We start from the raw sequence: 15,479 nt of genomic DNA on the forward strand, positions 1-15,479 counted from the left end.
TTTGTATTGATGGAGAGTTCACTGCCTCCCGTCGTAGCCTGTTCCACTCTCTGACTGCTCTCACTGCCTCCCGCGGTCGCCTGTTCTACTCTCTGACGGCTCTCACTGCCTCCCGCGGTCGCCTGTTTCACTCTCTGACTGCTCTCACTGCCTCCCGCGGTCGCCTGTTCTACTCTCTGACGGCCCTCACCGTCAGAAATTTTTCCTAATTTCTAATATAGAAAAAATACGTCGCCTGGACTATCCCTCCAATGAAAACAGGTAGCGATCATGGACCATTGGAACAAACAATTGGACACAGAATTCGAACCCATGACCTCTCGTATCCCAAGCGAGAAGCCTACCACTAGACCAACGAGAACAAGTGGTAAGCTTAACCTCATTGGTCTAGTGGTAGGGTTCTCGCTTGGGATAATTAACCTATTAATTTTGGCCCTTAAACCTAAAGGCGTGGTCCCAGGATCCTCTCATCAGGTGCACATTGCTCCCATGTCTCCCAGCTTTCTGCTGGCCGGTGAGGTGGGACAGTGTGCTCCTGATTGATTGACAGTTCAGACCAGTGGTGTGGTTGCACCGCTGGCCCAAACAGGGCACTGTCTCATGCAGCTAATAGAAGCATCTCCACCTCAGCAGCATTGGAGGAATCCAGGGGTACGGAAGCTAGCCAGACCCGGTGATTCGGCCAGCTTCAGAACAACACTTGGCTACCAAACCAACCGCCGCTGAGGAGTGGCCAGTAACTTAATCAACAAGCAGTAAGCTATATAAATGAAAAAATACCTCTGTCCTTGAATATAGAGAATTTTTAATGAGGTGAAGAGTACGGGATGATCTCCAGAATTGTGAAGATTCTCCGGCCATTGTGGAGAAGGTTAGCTTTATTGGGTGGTCTTTCCTTGTTTTTATACATTTACACCAATTTTTTTGTATACCTTTTTATTGCTCTATTGAGTTTTTGTTACGTTGTATCTCATCTGTGTGAGCGATTGATGCTTTTCCTGAGCAGCTGCTTTCTCTCATTATTATTGGGGGCTGAGGTTACATCAAAGCCCCCCGGCTCTTTATGTCACCGTGCATCACTGGAGGCGCAGAAATAAACCCCCTGATCCTTTTCTGCTGGAGACTCGATTCTTAGAGAGCTGTTCTTGTCTGCATTCGTCCTGTCCATCTTGTAGCCCACCTTGTAGCCGTCCTCATAGGTGGGCTCGTTTTTCCTGAGCATAGAGGCGATCAGCCTCAGCCCCTGACCCCGGCTGTGGTAATACCAGAGCATCCATTCATGGTCTGTAGTAAGCTGCTGACAGTTCAGCACCACCTCAGTCCCCACCATTCCTATAAAGAACTGGGGGGCTTGAGTGATGGTGACTTTTTGGGTTAGACCTGTGGAGAAGAAAGGTACGGCCATCACTGATCTTGCTCCTCAAGATACGGGACTTGAGGAATGCAATGTCATATAGTCCTATCCATCTTCAGTATCTCATCGGTGTGATACATACTCTATCGGGTCATTAGTACCATGAGGGTGTAGATGACCACAGATGGGACATCAGGTGACATGGGCGATGGAGCAGACAATGGTAGATATTGATGCATTGATCCCAGAATATTTCTGGAATTTCTCACTGATCTATCTGCACTTATACTTACATAGTGGAAGAAATATGCAGAATAGGATCCTGTGCATGGACGACATGGTGGTGGGCGACACCTATCTGAGACTTACAGAAGAAGAGATCAGTGCTATTCTCAGGAAATGAAAAGCTCCTCCTGGTTGTGCAGTTAAACTTCACATCAAAAAGAAATGTTCACGTCTGCAGATGGAGGAGTACTCTACATCAGAAGTCCCCAACCTTTCTTACCTCGAGAGTCACATTCAGATCTGAGAGAGGGTCACCAGACCAGCCACATTGAGGGCTCCCAGAAATAGCTACATCCACCTCCTGCCTCCCCATCGTAGTGTCACACAGAGACCCCAATATCGGTATAGCGACAGCCAACGCTTCCCCGCATCGAGGCAGTCTACCTGCATCTAGGAAGGGGTTCCCACCTTACCCACATTGAGTATTCTTGCGTCATGTGCTCAAAGCATGTTTATCTCCTCCATCTTCACGCACCCCTCTATTTGGCAGGATCATGCTATGTCCAGTTGGGCACTTACTTAAGACCCCGTTACACACAACGACATCACTAACGAGATATCGCTGGGGTCATGGAATTCGTGACGCACATCCAGCGTAAGTTAACGACGTCATTGCGTGTGACACCTACAAGCGACCGCTAACGATCCCGAAAACGGCAAAAATTGTTGATTGTTGACACATCGCTCCTTTCTCATATATCGTTGCTCATTTTGGACACAGGTTGTTGGTCGTTCCTGAGGCCGCACACATCGCTACGTGTGACACCCCAAGAACGACGAACAACAGCGCTCCTGCGTCCTCCGGCAACGAGGTGGGAGTGACGTTAATGCAGCTGGTCTCCTCCCCTCTGCTTCTATTGGCGGACCGCTGTGTGACGTCGCTGTGACGCCGCACGAACCGCCCCCCTAAAAAAGAGTTTGTTCGCCGTCCACAATAACGTTGTTAGGAAGGTTTGTGCGTGTGACGCGTACCGGCGATATTGCTCGCCACGGGTAGCGATTTGCCCGTGACACACGCACGACGGGGGCAGGTGCGATCACTAGCGACATCACTAGCGATGTCGCAGCGTGTAAAGCAGCCTTTATTGTATCTTGCTAACCCCAAAGTTGGCATATGTGCAACCTGGTCTGCTGCTCTTCTATGTGGGCTTCTCACCAAAAGTCACCAACTGAAGTCTGGACATCGTAACTCTGGAAGACAGCCATGAGCCACACATCACGAGCCTGTGAGCCACAGGTTGGGGACCCCTTATCTGCATTGGATAGATGTATCTATATCTATCTGTCAGTGACGAGTGCTTGGCACTCATCGTTACATGAACAAATATCGGGGCGTTAGGGAATGATTGTTATTTGGCCGAGTATCGCGGGTGTTTGAGCGGTAAGCCGAGTTCCCGCTCTTCATGTTTCGCGACTGTCAGACAGAGAAATTAACATGCGGGGATTGCCTATCATATATGGTAATGACATAGCCATGTTGGCTACTGGCATTACCGTGATTTACCGGCTGCATCACATCATTGGATCTTATCTGAGACCCGGCTGTGTGATGCCCGGCACACTGCAGTTCAGGGAGAGTTGATATAGGAGGGACAGCTTAAATTATAGCAGGATTTCTACACCTGCTCCCTTCAGTCCCTTTCATAAGGCACAAAAGGATGTTTTTAGCCCTGTTTAACCTAAGAAATAATGAAACGTCAGTTGGCGTCAAGCTGAGGGGTTAGTAATAGAGAGGCGTCGATCAGACACCCCCATTACTAACCCAGCAATGCAAAAAAACACACACAGGAAAAAAATAGTTTATTTCAATAAAGACTCTCCCGCACTCCATCGGTCACATCACTAGTTACCAGTACCGGGTACCCAAGCATGGTAGTGCCCGCTCATCACTAGTTACCAGTACCGGGTACCCGAGCATGGCAGTGCCTGCTCATCACTAGTTACCAGTACCGGGTACCCGAGCATGGCAGTGCCCGCTCATCACTAGTTACCAGTACCGGGTACCCGAGCATGGTAGTGCCCGCTCATCACTAGTTACGAGTACCAAGCACCCGAGCATGGTAGTGCCCGCTCATCACTAGTTACCAGTACCAAGCACCCGAGCATGGTAGTGCCCGCTCATCACTAGTTACCAGTACTGAGCGCCCGAGCATGATAGTGCCCGCTCATCACTAGTTACCAGTACCGGGTACCCGAGCATGGCAGTGCCCGCTCATCACTAGTTACCAGTACCGGGTACCCGAGCATGGTAGTGCCCGCACATCACTAGTTACGAGTACCAAGCACCCGAGCATGGTAGTGCCCACTCATGGCTAGTTACCAGTACCAAGCACCCGAGCATGGTTGTGCTCACTCATCACTAGTTACCAGTACCGTGTACCCGAGCATGATAGTGCCCGCTCATCACTAGTTACCAGTACCGAGCACCCGAGCATGGTAGTGCCCACTCATGGCTAGTTACCAGTACCAAGCACCCGAGCATGGTAGTGCCCGCTCATCACTAGTTACCAGTACCAAGCACCCGAGCATGGTTGTGCTCACTCATCACTAGTTACCAGTACCGTGTACCCGAGCATGATAGTGCCCGCTCATCACTAGTTACCAGTACTGAGCACCCGAGCATGGTAGTGCTCACTCATCACTAGTTACCAGTACCGTGTACCCGAACATGGCAGTGCCCGCTCATCACTAGTTACCAGTACCGAGCACCCGAGCATGGTAGTGCTCACTCATCACTAGTTACCAGTACCGTGTACCCGAACATGGCAGTGCCCGCTCATCACTAGTTACCAGTACCAAGCACCCGAGCATGGTAGTGCTCACTCATCACTAGTTACCAGTACCGTGTACCCGAACATGGCAGTGCCCGCTCATCACTAGTTACCAGTACCGGGTACCCGAGCATGGTAGTGCCCGCATATCACTAGTTATGAGTACCAAGCACCCGAGCATGGTAGTGCCTGCTCATCACTAGTTACCAGTACCGGGTACCCGAGCATGGTAGTGCCCACTCATCACTAGTTACCAGTACCGGGTACCCGAGCATGGTAGTGCCCGCTCATCACAAGTTACGAGTACAGAGCACACGAGCATGGTAGTGCCCGCTCATCACTAGTTACCAGTACTGATCACCCGAGCATGGTAGTGCCCGCTCATCACTAGTTACGAGTACTGATCACCCGAGCATGGTAGTGCCCGCTCATCACTAGTTACCAGTACTGATCACCTGAGCATGGTAGTGCCCGCTCATCACTAGTTACCAGTACTGATCACCTGAGCATGGTAGTGCCTGCTCATCACTAGTATCTATGTATTTCTGTGTATCTGAGCTGACATCTGCTTCCTCTCATTATTATTATTGGGGGCTGAGGTTACATCAAAGCCCCCCGGCTCTTTGTGTCACCGTGCATCACTGGAGGCGCAGAAATAAACCCCCTGATCCTTTTCTGCTGGAGACTCGATTCTTAGAGAGCTGTTCTTGTCTGCATTCGTCCTGTCCATCTTGTAGCCCACCTTGTAGCCGTCCTCATAGGTGGGCTCGTTTTTCCTCAGTATATAGGCGATCAGCCTCAGCCCCTGCCCCCGGCTGTGATAATACCAGTACATATAGTCATGGTCTGTAGTCAGCTGTGCACACCGCAGCACCACCTCAGCGCCCACCTTTCCTATGAGCAGTGGCGGATCCTGGGTAATGGTGACTTTTTGGGTCAGACCTGTGAAGAAGAAATGACCATGAGCCATAAAGTAATCGCTATAACCTGTGAGTCTCCATCTGCTGGGAAATAGAGGGCATGCTGGGAGTTGTAGTTGTGCAGTAGCTGAGGAGCTGCACATTGGGAATCACTGATTTATAGACTAATGTAACTGTATAAGCCTATATTACATCAGATGTGCAGAATACTCACAGGCTGGGATAAGAATACAGAAGAGCAGCCTCTGTATAGGGGACATGCTGAAGCAAATGACACTCATCTATACCATGGAGGTGAAATACTCCTCCCATAGGAGTAAAGGGGGACATCCAAGCAGACCCCGCCTCTTCTCTAAATGGAGACCCTGCTGATGATCTCTTGATTTCTGCAAGAGCTAAAGCTGACTGCACAGCGGCCACTACAGGAGACTCATGGTATTACGGAGCTCACACTTTAACAATGATGTAAATTTTATGTCAAGGAGATTTTTACAAACTTCGCCGACTGTCATAGCATCTGATTCTGACACTCTGCCCGATAACTTCTTTGATGTCTGTGATCAACCCAGGCAGACTCGAGCGTTGACCTGCAGAGTGGTAGTTTATGAGCAGGATAGCAAGAGTTCATTCCTTCTAGTCTGCTTTTAAGTCTCCTTTGATCACATGTTGTGAGGGAGCCAATCACATTTGCTCCCCTCCTATATATACTGGCTAGATCCTTCTACCTATGCCAGTGAGGCTGTTGACTATCTGGAGATTGTGGTACTTGTTGCTGAGGGCGGTTGTGGAGTTAACCCTTGTTGCATTTTCTTGCTACCTTTCTGCTCTTGCTTTTCTCCTGAGTGTCTCTGTGTGTATTCTTGTGTGTGCAGTGTGTCAAAGATTTGGTTTTCCCTTTTTTGTCATTTTCTAAGTTTCCATCTCACTCTTCCCCCTTACATCTGTGGGGAGAGGGGGTAATCAGATTAGTTCTGGTCAGAAGCATAGCCAAGCACAGTACTCACGCATCTCCACCATGAGGAGTAACCCTGAGGTTAGGGATAGCATAGGGTTCCTAATGCATGAGAGACAACATAGGAGCTCCTGTCCTTCTCTTTCCTACAGTTACATCGTGACATTTTATGTTTTATTATTGGGCATTGTCTGGTGCCCGAGTTTATGTAAAGAGAACCTTACACTAAATGTTCATATTGAACAGGACACACAATGTAATAGCGGCTGCAGAGCGGAATACAATGTTTGGGGGGGGTTGTATTTTTTTTTATTTTGCCTGTTTCCTGCAAAGATATTACCAGTATTGGGCACCTAATGAGTTAATTTGTTAAGTTCAATTGGTTGTTATCAGATAGTTTTCGCTAAGGGCGTGGACTTCTGCTCCTTGTATAACACTGACCAATCACAAGAAGGAAGCAACACACAGCAGAATAAGAATACACTCCCACCATTGCTTAGAACCGGCTACTCCTCTGTTTGATGTAACAGCACAGCCCTGATCTCCTGGTCTCACCTCCTGCATGATTAGGAAGTGCTGGATGTATAAATGATTCCTACATTTCAGATAAGGTCCCGGGGGAGGTGCAGCACGGCTGAGTTTAGCTGCGGCACATTACAAGCTCATCTCTACCTCCCCTCCTCTCATAGCCCTTCACCTTTTCTGTACTGCCCTTCCCCCCCCCATTAACTGTCTGGAGATGAGTCACACTAATGTCTGTTGTACTTGCAGCAACTTGTAATTACGCTGCAGGGAGATCAGAGCTGGCTGTCCTTACATCTCACGCAGGGGGAGCACAGAACAGGAAGGTTACTCCTGTGTGAGACATGTAATGACACCGTGCTCTGATGTCACTGCAGAGAGATTACATGTTGCTGTGAGCATACAAGTCATAAGCGTGATTATGATTAATCTCTGGACAGACAGTGTGGGGGAAGGGGGTACAGCAGAGGTGACCAAGCTATAAGAAGAGGAGGGCTGATAGAAGGGTTTGTAATGTGACACAGCTAATTTCAGCTGTGTTGCCTGCTTGACCCACACTGACTGCTGGAACCGTATGTGAGCGGTGTTAGTAATCAGTGCTCTACACCCAGCACTTTCTTATCATGCAAGAAGTTAGACTAGAAGATCAGAGCTGTTAGGACATCTCACACAGGAGTAGCCTGTCTTACGCTGTGTTGGGGGGTGTTCTTCTTTCTCCAGTATTTTGGATCATCTTTTCAGCTGCACACCTCTCCCATGTGTCCCAGCTTTTTTCTGGCCGGTGGGGCAGTGTGCTCCTGATTGATTGACAGCTCAGACCAATGGCGGCCTGAACAGCGCACTCTCTCCTGCAGATAGTAGAAGCAGCTGTGACTCTGCAGCATTGGAGGAACGCGGGGCACCGGACAATCTCAAAATAGCACTTGCCTAGGAAATGTATTCTTTCCCTCTATATCTGAGCTTCTCCGGCCATTGTGGAGAAGGTCCATTTATTGGGTGGTCCTACCTTGCTTTCATATCTTCTCACCGATTATTTTATACCTTTTTATTGATCTTTTGTATTGTTGTTACTTTGTATCTCATCTGTGTGAGCGATTGATGCTTTTCCTGAGCAGCTGCTTCCTCTCATTATTATTGGGGGCTGAGGTTACATCAAAGCCCCCCGGCTCCCTGTGTCACCGTGCATCACTGGAGGCGCAGAAATAAACCCCCTGATCCTTTTCTGCTGGAGACTCGATTCTTAGAGAGCTGTTCTTGTCCGCATTCATCCTGTCCATCTTGTAGCCCACCTTGTAGCCATCCTCATAGGTGGGCTCAATTTTCCTGATCATATAGGTGATCAGCCTCAGCCCTTGCCCCCGGCTGTGATAATACCAGTACATATAGTCATGGTTCGTAGTCAGCTGCGCACACCTCAGCACCACCTCAGCGCCCACCTTTGCTATGAGCAGTGGGGGATTCTGGGTAATGGTGACTTTTTGGGTCAGACCTGTGAAGAAGAAATGACCATGAGCCATAAAGTAATCACTATAACCTGTGAGTCTCCATCTGCTGGGAAACAGACGGCATGCTGGGAGTTGTAGTTGTGCAATAGCTGAGGAGCTGTAGGTTGGGAATCACTGATTTATAGACTAATGTAACTGTATAAGCCCATACTACATCAGATGTGCAGAATACTCACAGGCTGGGATAAGAATACAGAAGAGCAGCCTCTGTATAGGGGACATGCTGAAGCAAATGACACTCATCTATACCATGGAGGTGAAATACTCCTCCCATAGGGTAAAGAGGGACGTCCCAAACAGACCCCCGCCTTTTCTAAGTGGAGGTCCTGCTGTTGATCCTTTGATTTCTGCAGGATCTACAGCTGACTGCACAGCGGCCACTACAGGAGACACGTGGTATTACACAGCTCACAATATAACACATATGTAATCATGTAACGTATTGGCCATTGTCTGTACTTGTGTTGCCTGAAAGTAATTGCAGAAATCAGAAAGAATAAATCCGTCTGATCTGGTGCCTGAGTTTAGAAAAAGAAAAGTTTTCAAAAAATGTACAAATGTGTCAGTGGCTGTGGAGTGGAATATTTGTATTTTTTTTAATTTTGCCTTTTTAATTAATTAATTAATTAATTTTTATGTTCAAGTGGATGTTATCGGATAGTTTTCACTACGGGTCTTCTCCATTTACGACGCTGACTGGAGGTGAGCAAATGAATTAGTACTCAAATTTAACAAAAATTCACATTTGCCAAAATCTGTTTTTTTTGTTTGTTTTTGTTAAATTTGCTGTTACATGGATTCAGCAAATCGGTGGCCGCTGGCTTCTGAATCATTATAGGCCTTTAACGCCTTCACTACCTGGCGATTTTCTGTTTTCCATTTTTGTTTTTCCCTCTCCATCTTCCAAGAGCCATACAGTCAGGGCCAGAAATATTTGGACAGTGACACAAGTTTTGTTATTTTAGCTGTTTACAAAAACATGTTCAGAAATACAATTATTAGTGATGAGCGAGTACTAAAAAGCTCGGGTGCTCGAAGCTCGGGCCGAGCCTCCCAAGATACTCGTGTACTCGGCCCGAGCAACGAGCCCAATGTTATCCTATGGGAGACCCGAGTATTTTTGTGAAATGACCTCCCGGCAGCATGGAGAAACCCTAAAAATGTCACAAAAGTCTCAGAAGAGTGCTCAAATGACATGGCAACAGCATGGGGAAGACCCCTTGAAGCATTTATCACTCAAAAGTCACAGCTGTGAACAATTTTGTCCGCGTTTTACGCCATTTTTACGGACTCACCAGAAAACCTTCCAAAATGACCCCAAAATGATTTTTCATGGCGGAAATGTTAAGGGCACATACCCAATAGTGAGATAGATCTGGTGTATGTTACTTTTTGAGATCAATACATGAAAGATTTTACGTGAAAACATTGTGTGGCACTCCGATGTCCCTGAGAAGAGACGTACATGAAGGCCTCTTGAGTCTAATGTGCCCATTTTGAGGAAGTGAGTCTTTGTAGTATTTTCCTTTGCCAGGGCAGTCCTAAATTGTGAGGTTCACCAATGCCCCTGCATACAGACGTGCATGAGGGCCTCAAAACATTAAGTGTCCATTGTCAGGAAGTGGGTGTATTATAGTATAGCCCTTAGGCAGGGCAGCCAAAAATTGGGAGGCTCCACATTGTCCCTGGGTAGAGACGTGCATGATGGCCTTTAAACCTGAAGTGCCCATTGTAAGGAAGTGGGTCTATTTCAGTATAGCCCTTTGCCAGGGCAGCCAAAAATTGGGAGGCTCCACATTGTCCCTGGGTAGAGACGTGCATGAGGGCCTCAAAACATTAAGTGTCCATTGTCAGGAAGTGGGTGTATTATAGTATAGCCCTTAGGCAGGGCAGCCAAAAATTGGGAGGCTCCACATTGTCCCTGGGTAGAGACGTGCATGATGGCCTTTAAACCTGAAGTGCCCATTGTAAGGAAGTGGGTCTATTTCAGTATAGCCCTTTGCCAGGGCAGCCAAAAATTGGGAGGCTCCACATTGTCCCTGGGTAGAGACGTGCATGAGGGCCTCAAAACATTAAGTGTCCATTGTCAGGAAGTGGGTGTATTATAGTATAGCCCTTAGGCAGGGCAGCCAAAAATTGGGAGGCTCCACATTGTCCCTGGGTAGAGACGTGCATGATGGCCTTTAAACCTGAAGTGCCCATTGTAAGGAAGTGGGTCTATTTCAGTATAGCCCTTTGCCAGGGCAGCCAAAAATTGGGAGGCTCCACATTGTCCCTGGGTAGAGACGTGCATGAGGGCCTCAAAACATTAAGTGTCCATTGTCAGGAAGTGGGTGTATTATAGTATAGCCCTTAGGCAGGGCAGCCAAAAATTGGGAGGCTCCACATTGTCCCTGGGTAGAGACGTGCATGATGGCCTTTAAACCTGAAGTGCCCATTGTAAGGAAGTGGGTCTATTTCAGTATAGCCCTTTGCCAGGGCAGCCAAAAATTGGGAGGCTCCACATTGTCCCTGGGTAGAGACGTGCATGAGGGCCTCAAAACATTAAGTGTCCATTGTCAGGAAGTGGGTGTATTATAGTATAGCCCTTAGGCAGGGCAGCCAAAAATTGGGAGGCTCCACATTGTCCCTGGGTAGAGACGTGCATGATGGCCTTTAAACCTGAAGTGCCCATTGTAAGGAAGTGGGTCTATTTCAGTATAGCCCTTTGCCAGGGCAGCCAAAAATTGGGAGGCTCCACATTGTCCCTGGGTAGAGACGTGCATGAGGGCCTCAAAACATTAAGTGTCCATTGTCAGGAAGTGGGTGTATTATAGTATAGCCCTTAGGCAGGGCAGCCAAAAATTGGGAGGCTCCACATTGTCCCTGGGTAGAGACGTGCATGATGGCCTTTAAACCTGAAGTGCCCATTGTAAGGAAGTGGGTCTATTTCAGTATAGCCCTTTGCCAGGGCAGCCAAAAATTGGGAGGCTCCACATTGTCCCTGGGTAGAGACGTGCATGAGGGCCTCAAAACATTAAGTGTCCATTGTCAGGAAGTGGGTGTATTATAGTATAGCCCTTAGGCAGGGCAGCCAAAAATTGGGAGGCTCCACATTGTCCCTGGGTAGAGACGTGCATGATGGCCTTTAAACCTGAAGTGCCCATTGTAAGGAAGTGGGTCTATTTCAGTATAGCCCTTTGCCAGGGCAGCCAAAAATTGGGAGGCTCCACATTGTCCCTGGGTAGAGACGTGCATGAGGGCCTCAAAACATTAAGTGTCCATTGTCAGGAAGTGGGTGTATTATAGTATAGCCCTTAGGCAGGGCAGCCAAAAATTGGGAGGCTCCACATTGTCCCTGGGTAGAGACGTGCATGATGGCCTTTAAACCTGAAGTGCCCATTGTAAGGAAGTGGGTCTATTTCAGTATAGCCCTTTGCCAGGGCAGCCAAAAATTGGGAGGCTCCACATTGTCCCTGGGTAGAGACGTGCATGAGGGCCTCAAAACATTAAGTGTCCATTGTCAGGAAGTGGGTGTATTATAGTATAGCCCTTAGGCAGGGCAGCCAAAAATTGGGAGGCTCCACATTGTCCCTGGGTAGAGACGTGCATGATGGCCTTTAAACCTGAAGTGCCCATTGTAAGGAAGTGGGTCTATTTCAGTATAGCCCTTTGCCAGGGCAGCCAAAAATTGGGAGGCTCCACATTGTCCCTGGGTAGAGACGTGCATGAGGGCCTCAAAACATTAAGTGTCCATTGTCAGGAAGTGGGTGTATTATAGTATAGCCCTTAGGCAGGGCAGCCAAAAATTGGGAGGCTCCACATTGTCCCTGGGTAGAGACGTGCATGATGGCCTTTAAACCTGAAGTGCCCATTGTAAGGAAGTGGGTCTATTTCAGTATAGCCCTTTGCCAGGGCAGCCAAAAATTGGGAGGCTCCACATTGTCCCTGGGTAGAGACGTGCATGAGGGCCTCAAAACATTAAGTGTCCATTGTCAGGAAGTGGGTGTATTATAGTATAGCCCTTAGGCAGGGCAGCCAAAAATTGGGAGGCTCCACATTGTCCCTGGGTAGAGACGTGCATGATGGCCTTTAAACCTGAAGTGCCCATTGTAAGGAAGTGGGTCTATTTCAGTATAGCCCTTTGCCAGGGCAGCCAAAAATTGGGAGGCTCCACATTGTCCCTGGGTAGAGACGTGCATGAGGGCCTCAAAACATTAAGTGTCCATTGTCAGGAAGTGGGTGTATTATAGTATAGCCCTTAGGCAGGGCAGCCAAAAATTGGGAGGCTCCACATTGTCCCTGGGTAGAGACGTGCATGATGGCCTTTAAACCTGAAGTGCCCATTGTAAGGAAGTGGGTCTATTTCAGTATAGCCCTTTGCCAGGGCAGCCAAAAATTGGGAGGCTCCACATTGTCCCTGGGTAGAGACGTGCATGAGGGCCTCAAAACATTAAGTGTCCATTGTCAGGAAGTGGGTGTATTATAGTATAGCCCTTAGGCAGGGCAGCCAAAAATTGGGAGGCTCCACATTGTCCCTGGGTAGAGACGTGCATGATGGCCTTTAAACCTGAAGTGCCCATTGTAAGGAAGTGGGTCTATTTCAGTATAGCCCTTTGCCAGGGCAGCCAAAAATTGGGAGGCTCCACATTGTCCCTGGGTAGAGACGTGCATGAGGGCCTCAAAACATTAAGTGTCCATTGTCAGGAAGTGGGTGTATTATAGTATAGCCCTTAGGCAGGGCAGCCAAAAATTGGGAGGCTCCACATTGTCCCTGGGTAGAGACGTGCATGATGGCCTTTAAACCTGAAGTGCCCATTGTAAGGAAGTGGGTCTATTTCAGTATAGCCCTTTGCCAGGGCAGCCAAAAATTGGGAGGCTCCACATTGTCCCTGGGTAGAGACGTGCATGAGGGCCTCAAAACATTAAGTGTCCATTTTAAGGAAGTGGGTGTATTTCAGTATAGCCCTTAGGCAGGGCAGCCAAAAATTGGGAGGCTCCACGTTGTCCCTGGGTAGAGACGTGCATGAGGGCCTCAAAACATTGTTCCCATTGCAAAGGAGCGGGTCTCCTGTCGTTGTAATGTCCATTCTGCAAAGAATGGGCGAAAAAATTTACCACTGGGGGTATACCTGAAACAAAGACCTAACTATTGTAACGGTCATCATGATGGCGCATGAGGAGAAGGAGGAGCAGTCCAGCGATTATCCAAAGTCGAGAAGTGTACCCATGGGTGAGTGGAGGTACATGGCAAACTTTAAATTCCGCTCTCATTTGCTGGTGGTGTGGTGAAGTCTGGCCCAATCCAACCCTTGTTCATCTTTATCAGAGTCAGCCTGTCAGCATTTTCAGTTGACAGGCGGGTGCGTTTATCTGTAATGATTCCACCTGCGGCACTAAAAACACGCTCTGACAAAACGCTAGCAGCAGGGCAGGCCAGGACTTCCAAGGCGTAGAGAGCCAATTCATGCCACGTGTCCAGCTTGGATACCCAATAATTGTAAGGCACAGAGGAATGTCGGAGTACAGTTGTTCGATCTGCAAGGTACTCCTTCAGCATCTGGGCAAACTTAGGATTTCTTGTGGCACTACCCCGCACCTCAGGGGCTGTGGTACGTGAGGGGCTGAGAAAACTGTCCCACATCTTAAAGACTGTTCCCCTACCTCTGGCGGATTGGACTTGTGCCTCTCTCGGCTGTACGCCTCGGTTGTCCACTGATTCCTGACCTATGCCGCTAGCGTTTTGTGAGGGGAATGCTTTGCCTACTTCCGTGAGTATGGCCTTCCGAAACTGCTGCATTTTGGTTGACCTCTCATCCACGGGAATAAGAGACAAAAAGTTCTCCTTGTAGCGTGGGTCTAACAGTGTTACCAACCAGTAATGATTGTCGGCCAAGATGTTCTTAACGCGAGGGTCACGAGACAGGCAGCTTACCATAAAGTCAGCCATGTGCGCCAGACTCTTAACAGCCAGGACTTCAGTAGCCTGACCAACAAGATGACTGAACATGCTGTCCTCCTCCTCCTCCTCCTCCTCCTCCTCCTCATCTACCCTGTCCTCTGGCCAGCCACGCTGAATCGAGGATATGACTGGTGTGCATGTCATATCCTCAATTTGGCCGGAGAGTTGCTCCATGTCTTCATCCTCCTCCTCGTCATAGTCCTCCACTGCACGTTGTGATGAGACGAGGCTGGGCTGTGTGTTATCACCCACACCCACTACTGTTTCTTGCTGCAACTCATCGCGCTCCGCCTGCAATGCATCATGTTTGTTTTTCAAAAGGGACCGTTTTAGAAGGCAGAGTAGCGGTATGGTGACGCTAATAATGGCGTCATCACCACTCACCATCTTGGTGGAGTCCTCAAAGTTTTGGAGGATGGTACATAGGTCTGACATCCATCTCCACTCCTCAGGTGTTATGTGTGGAGTTTGACCCATTTCCCGACGGCTTAGGTGATGCAGGTACTCAACAACTGCCCTCTTCTGCTCACATATCCTGACCAACATGTGCAGAGTTGAATTCCAACGCGTGGGGACATCACACACCAGTCTGTGAGCCGGAAGATGCAAACGGCGCTGAAAGCCGGCAAGGCCGGCTGAAGCAGTAGGTGACTTTCGAAAATGTGCAGACAGGCGGCGAACTTTTACCAGCAGATCAGACAGCTCTGGGTATGACTTTATAAACCGCTGAACCACGAGGTTGAGCACATGGGCCACGCATGGAACATGTGTCAGCTGGCCTCGCCTCAAAGCCGCCACCAGGTTCCGGCCATTGTCACAAACGACCTTTCCTGGCTTTAGGTTCAGAGGTGTGAGCCAGTGATCTGCCTGCTGTTTCAGAGCTGTCCACAGCTCTTCTGCATTGTGGGGTTTGTCACCTATGCAGATTAGCTTCAGCACAGCCTGTTGCCGCTTCGCCGAGGCAGTGCTGCAGTGCTTCCAGCTTGTGACTGGTGTGGAGGGCACAGTGGATGAGGATGCGCAGGAGGAGGAGGAGGCTGAAGAGCATGACATTCCGGAGCTGTAGAGTGTGGGTGAAACACTGACTGAGGTAGGGCCTGCAAACCTTGGTGTGGGAAGGACGTGTTCCGTCCCTCGCTCAGACTGGGTCCCAGCTTCCACAATATTAACCCAGTGTGCCGTCAACGAGATGTAGCGGCCTTGCCCACAAGCACTTGTCCACGTGTCTG

Source organism: Anomaloglossus baeobatrachus, chromosome 5, assembly GCF_048569485.1.
Source record: "Anomaloglossus baeobatrachus isolate aAnoBae1 chromosome 5, aAnoBae1.hap1, whole genome shotgun sequence".
Classification (NCBI taxonomy): Eukaryota; Metazoa; Chordata; class Amphibia; order Anura; family Aromobatidae; genus Anomaloglossus; species Anomaloglossus baeobatrachus.